Source organism: Bubalus bubalis, chromosome 22 (assembly GCF_019923935.1).
Source record: "Bubalus bubalis isolate 160015118507 breed Murrah chromosome 22, NDDB_SH_1, whole genome shotgun sequence".
NCBI lineage: Eukaryota > Metazoa > Chordata > Mammalia > Artiodactyla > Bovidae > Bubalus > Bubalus bubalis.
Genome location: NC_059178.1, coordinates 6,451,543 through 6,457,992, shown reverse-complemented (window position 1 = coordinate 6,457,992; position 6,450 = coordinate 6,451,543). Strand labels below are relative to the sequence as shown.

The 6,450-nt window shown below is 45.6% G+C and overlaps 1 long non-coding RNA gene across 1 annotated transcript; it reads left to right on the top strand.

Annotated features, from left to right (window-relative positions):
- Positions 1-1,800: 1,800 nt before the first annotated feature.
- Positions 1,801-5,094, top strand: LOC123331206. Its single transcript, XR_006547730.2, has 4 exons — positions 1,801-2,211; positions 2,586-2,672; positions 4,191-4,247; positions 4,518-5,094. It is a non-coding gene; the product is annotated as an uncharacterized LOC123331206 (long non-coding RNA).
- The last annotated feature ends 1,356 nt before the right edge of the window (positions 5,095-6,450 follow it).

The following is a 6,450-nucleotide window of genomic DNA, read 5'->3' as shown; positions in this document are numbered from 1 at the left end:
TCCTTTCTCCAGGGATCTTCCTGATCCAGAGATCGAAACCACAATCTCCTGCATTGCAGGTGATTCTTTACCATCTGAGCCCGCTGCGGCTAGGAGAGGTCATTGAATAAGATTCCTGAATCCACCTATCACTCCAGACCCAGAGACCCCGTTTCCTTTATGGATCTTCCTAAAGTTGTGTGACCCACGGATCCCTGCCCCAAAAGTCAACTCTCAACAGAATATCCATCTCCAGGCTCTTCCTTATTCTTCTAACTAACTTCCAATCAAAAGGTTTATGGTGTCTTGTCAGCTATAACTTCTCAACCCTAGTCAAGGTTGATTAAATACTTTGACTTCCTGGGAAATTTTCCCAACATTTCTACTCTATTGGACAACTTGGGGGAAAAAAAATTCTACAGACTGGGCTCATACAGAATCGCTAGTTTCAGAAGCCCATTACCACCCAAAAGCAAGCTAGGTGACCCTCTAAGCTTCAGTTGCCCCTTTGTTGACAATGACAGTGAAGTTGCTCGGTCGTGTCCGACTCTTTGTGACCTCACGGACAGTAGCCCGCCAGGCTCCTCCATCCATGGGATTCTCCAGGCAAGAATACTGGAATGGGTTGCTATTTCCTTCTCCAGGGGATCTTCCCGACCCAGGGATTGAACCCTGGTCTCCTGCACTGCAGGCAGACTCTTTACCATCTGAGCCACCAGGGGCTCCTGTGCCCCTTTGTTGAGATGGGCATAATAATAGAGAAAGGCTTAGATAAAATAATGCACTAGGGCTGCCGTCTGGAGAAAGCAATGGCACCCCACTCCAGTACTCTTGCCTGGAAAATCCCATGGACGGAGGGGCCTGGTAGGCTGCAGTCCATGGGGTCTCTAAGAAGTCGGACACGACTGAGCGACTTCACTTTGACTTTTCACTTTCATGCATTGGAGGAGGAAATGGCAACCTGCTCCAGTGTTTTTGCCTGGAGAATCCCATGGACAGAGGAGCCTGGTGGGCTGCCGTCTATGGGGTCGCACAGAGTCGGACACGACTGAAGCGACTTAGCAGCAGCAGTAATCGCCGGGGTCTAGAACCACGTTTGGGACATGAGACGCCCTGAAAAAACACTGGTTGGACTTGAGTCTTTACAACCCCTATTTCCAGAGTTCATTGACATTCTCATCCCAGGGAACAATAGCTGGAGAACCACACAAAACAAAGGTAGTACAGGAGTTGCCCCGGGCAAAGGAGACTTGGAATAAGTGGAGGAAGGAGCCTTCTCTGAGGCTGACCCTGCAGCCAAGTGGTGAAGGCAAAGCATGGGGAGGAGTGAAGGGTGGTGACTAGTCATGAAACTGGTTCCCCACCAGCCAGCAGCAGCTCTTGAATCATGAACCATCAATCAACAGTTCTCAGAGGGCCAGGACTCTGAGGAAGCACTTTCTGGAACTTGGGAGTTCCTCTTTGAATCCTGCATCCTGGGTGCCTGGCTCGCCTGCTCTAGTCCTGGCCCCTTCCCGCAGGCAGCCTAGGAGAACAACCCTCCACGTCCCTCAGGCCCCGGGACACAAGCCCTACCCATCAGCACCTGTGTGCTATGAACTGGTACTCACGTGGTTAGGAGTCTGGTGGCAATGGGAGAAGCACTGATGCTGCTGTTACATCCCAACTGCCAAATTAATGCTCTTTTATACCAATTAATATTTTACTACCACTCTGCAGTGGGAGAATCTGTCCTGCATTTCAAATTTCCCAAGAATGCCAAAAAGGGGGAAATACGCTAACCCAGCAATAATCCACAGATCTAATTGCCGAGGAAATTCACAAAAGGATGCACCTGGCTTGGGCGTTACCCTTGAATGTAGGTAATCACCCAAATCACAACAGTCTTTAAAACTAATGAATAGGGGCCATCAGCAAGAGAAGAAAGCCCTACTAGAAAAACATGGCTCCTAGTAAAGAATGGCTCTATTAAGAACCAGGAACTCACAAGTTCTTCTATGGGGATATGAAATTGAAATTTATTTCCCATTCCATTTTCTGTTTTAATGGGGTTTTTAAAAATATCTTTGGCTACTGAGACTATCTTTAAAGGGCCAAATTGTGATGAATTTGCATATCAGATATGCTCAAATTGAAGGCAATCTTTGATACTGTCAAATCTAACTCTTTTATTTGGGGGGAGGTAACTGCAGCCCAGAAAAAGTATTCTTTTTCTAGCTGGAGATCTCAGAGGTGAGCCAAGACCCAGGAACCCAGGAATCTTCCACTATCTGCTTATGACTCCTACCTTGTTCACTTAAGAATTTTCAATTTGGCATATTTCTTCCTTACCTAGATTCCCATTTCCGTTCATTATAAACGGAAAACCCGTATCACATGCCATAAACAAAAGCCAAACAGAAACAGAATTAAGGTAAAACAATGGTAAATTCTAAGAAGGCTGTGAGATCACGTCCGTTTAAATAGTGATGTTAGAAATGAAATACCATTGACAGCACAGGCAGCTCTAAAAAGGAGTGGAAAAGGCAATGGTTTTCTCAGTGTGTGACTTGATCCATTTAAAGTTTATTGGTGTATCAACTACCATGTGGTTTCTTTCTGGAAAGCTTTTAGCTGTCCTCTGATACCAGCCACCAGACTCACCTCCTCCTGGCAGCCTACCAGAATCTCAGAAGCGGCAGCCTCATCAAAAAGTTAAGTATGACTTTCTCAGTAGCTACGCACTCTGCCCTATCACCTTATTTTGAAAACTGAAAACCATTCTCAAAGTTTTGGTGACAACTGTTGACAAAGAGTTCAGGGAGTCAGAAACGGACTAGAGGGGAAAAATCTTCAATAACAGTTTACAAAATAATAATAGTCTCTAATCACTGAAATTTAGGCTTTTTATAAAAGGAAACAAATACTTAACGACAAATATCTATTCCTCTGAAACATACAGTACATCTCATCTAATCTTGCAGCGACCTTAGAAAGTAGGTATTAACTGGCTCCATTTCACACAAGCAAACTGAAGCCCAGATTTGTCAAGTAACTATTGTACGTGTCTCAAGTCACACAGCTAATACTAGCAGGATTCAAATCCAAGTCTTTTATGCCAACTGCGGCCGCACATGGGAATCATCTGGGACCTTTCGTAAGGATCGGTGTCAGAGCCCCACCCACGTGCATTCTGATTGCATTAGTGAGATGCGGAGCCTTGTTCCCACGTGCTGCCAGCGCTGGAAAAGCCTTGCTTTATACCATACCCTTGTGTGATCGGTCATTCCCTGGGCACTTTTTCAGTTCCTTGTCCCGTCCAGTTTCCTACAGTTCCTTTCTTATCCCATTTCCTAGCGAAATTTCAACAAACGAGCAAAAGACCAGATCTGGAAGAAGCCGGTTCCCATTGCCTCGTGGTGGGGAGAGCCCCGAGGCGAGGGCAGGGAGTCCTGGGCGCCAGCTCCTCTTCTGCTCTGATTTAGCTGGGACCTTGGGCAAAGCGCTCCACCTTGGTTTCCTCATCTGCAACATAAAGGGGTTGGATCTGGTGATCTGCCCAGCTCCCTCCCAGCTCTGAGATTCTGTGATGGGGTTCCAAGCGCTCAGAGCCGCTGCAAAGCCCCGTAGACATACGGCGCCTGCGCCTCTGTGCCCCATTTGCTGTTTTCTTCCCCAGAACAATTTCTATTTAATGAGTTTGAGCCCATATGCCCCGCCTGTTTCCCCAGTCTTCTTGGCCTGCGTCTAGGTCCCTAGAATATATGGGAACATGTTTTCACGACTAATTTGCTTCTACTTTTGAACCCAACTCCACTTCACTGCAGGCTATGGGGACTCTTTTAATACACCCACGTGTCCATCCATGTATCTTAATGTAGCACAATCATTTTCTAAAACTCCTCCAACGTAGGGGCCAGGGGCCAGGGGCCAGTGGGTAGGAGTGGGGAGAAGCAAGCACAGGAAAGAGGTAAGTCATGGAATTTATTACAGGATGAAAGTCATTATCAGATTCACCCCCAAAATCAAAGAAGTGAAACTCAAATGTGCAAATGTGTGTGCAAACACACACCCATACACAGCTATATATACTTTAAAATTTTAAAATATTTTAGGTATCTCAGGAGAGAACCCTATGAAGTGTTTAGCGTAAAAGAATGTTTTGCAGAGCAGGGTTTGTTTCACTCTGTGGAATTAATTTGCTTCTTTATGTTTGTGTTTTTGTTTCTTAGACACGCAAGCCTCAGGATATACCACCATGAAGCAATTTAGAGAAACTCTGAATGCAGGTTAGTCCTTGGGCCCCATCCTAGGTTGTACCCGAAATCTAAGTGTGTGAGTCCCCGGAGCCCCAAAGCCAAAGCCAACGCCAAGGGCTGCTGTGAGCCGGAGGGCTACACCCTTCCTTCCGAGGACTCCCAACACAATGGGTTCACCTTGTTCATCCCAGACTCCTCCACCACCGGCCCTCAACTTCCCTTAATTGCAACATGGCTTGGAAAATTTGTAACATTCAATCTGAGGTTGATTATTCCACAATGACACTCAGAATTTTTTAGGGCATGACGGTCTTGATGAAGCGTTTGAACATCTCCGTGTCCCACAGGAAGAAAGAACAATTTCCAGGCTGTGCTGGGACAGAGGATGGGGAGCGTCTGACCATTTTTCTGAAGGAAACAATTCTGTTGATTGGAACAGGATTTTGCAAATGACTACTTCGTTTTTCAGAGGTTGCAGCTTTTAAAAATCTCTTAACATCAGTTTTACATTTATCCTTGTTGTGGCTGCTTTTTTTAAGTGGAACTAATAATCAAGCCTTTTTAGGGCAAGTTTATTGTTGTGGGTGCAAGTGTCCTGCATCCAACCCCACACAGCTACCTTCCCACTATTAGGTGGGAAGAAAAGCTTTCGGGTCCTTTCATTATTCCTCCTTTGTCCTAAAGCCAGTGGTGTGTTTTTGATTTTCAGAGAGAAAGGAGAGTGTGTTTATGGTTTTGTCTTTATTTTTAGACCCTTCAATTCTTCCTCTCACAGTGTATATTGTTATAGCGATCTCAAGTTCTAATTTATTTGTTGTTAAAATGCTCATTATGCATTTGCCTTATTTTGATTGAAATTAAATAAGTACAAAGTTAACGGAGAGTGTTTCGGAGTATGCTTTGAAAAGAAAATCGAGTCCGAATGTAAAATCAAGATGGACAGACAGCGGGACAGATACCCTCCTGGGATTTCAGGCACAGGAAGCCACTTTTGGGTGAGGTCACTGGCCATTTAGCGATGAGGCAGCATCTAACTTATTTCGGGGTTTTTTTAAAATAAAGCATAAGGACCACAGGAAGAGTAGGAGCTTCACAATTATATTCCACCTTCACATGGACAGCAGCAAATAGTGTCATTGGTGAAAACACGAGAAGTCTCCAGTCTTTGCCAACAGTGTGATGACAATGGCCCTTGGAAATCCTGGGGACCCACGTCACCAGCTGTTCATTACAGAGAGTGCTCTGTTACATCAAGATGCTGAAGCTAATCGAGCCTGAAGACCACTCAGTTCTAATTCCCATATTACACTAGAGGAAACTGAGCCCCAGAAATGGGAGCTTAAGTCACAAGCAAGTGGATGACAAGTGTGGCTTGCGCTCTCAAAACAGGGCTCTTCCCCATCAACATCTAACAGCAGAAGACCCTCTGCTTCTTAAGGAGAGAAAAAGTAAAGGAGGCCCTGCTTCTTAATCCTTTAACACATACCAGCTAAGTCCCTGTCCACATTATCTCATTTAATTCTCCTAACAGCGCTTTGAGGTTAGCATTATTGCAGATAATTCAACTGTGAAGCGGTTAAGCACTAATTCATTTGCCTGAGATCATATGACTGGTAAGCAGCAAATTCCGAATTTGGTCTTGGGTCCCGCATCCGTGACCCATAAGCCAACACACTCTTAATCTGTCTCTTAACTGCTTCTCTCAACTGTTTGATGCCAAACACCAGCACATCCTACAGGCTACACAGACACTGCCCATGACCTTCTTTCCTGACCTCAGCTCTCTGACCATGGGTTCAGGGAGCCAGCAAGTGTCTCTAGATCTCAGGAAAGGTGAGTCTTTTCCTAATACCAGGAAGTAAATGATGGCTGAGCCAATAGCTAGTGGCAATCCCATTTCCCTGCTCCTGTGATTATGTAGGACAGTTGTGTGATAGCAGTCTGGAAAATGAGAAGTAATGGGGAGAATTCCTTTCCTTACACCATCCTCTGCTAAGCTTCCTTTGGGCTTCCCTGGTAGCTCAGTTGGTAAAGAATCCGCCTGCAATGCAGGAGACCCCAGTTCGATTCCTGAGTCGGGGAGATCCGCTGGAGAAGGGATAGACTACCCACTCCAGTATTCTTGGGCTTCCCTGGTGGCTCAGCTGGTAAAGAATCTGCCTGCAATGTGGGAGACCTGGGTTTAATCCCTCAGTTAGGAATATCCCTGGAGAAGGGAATAGCTACCCACTCC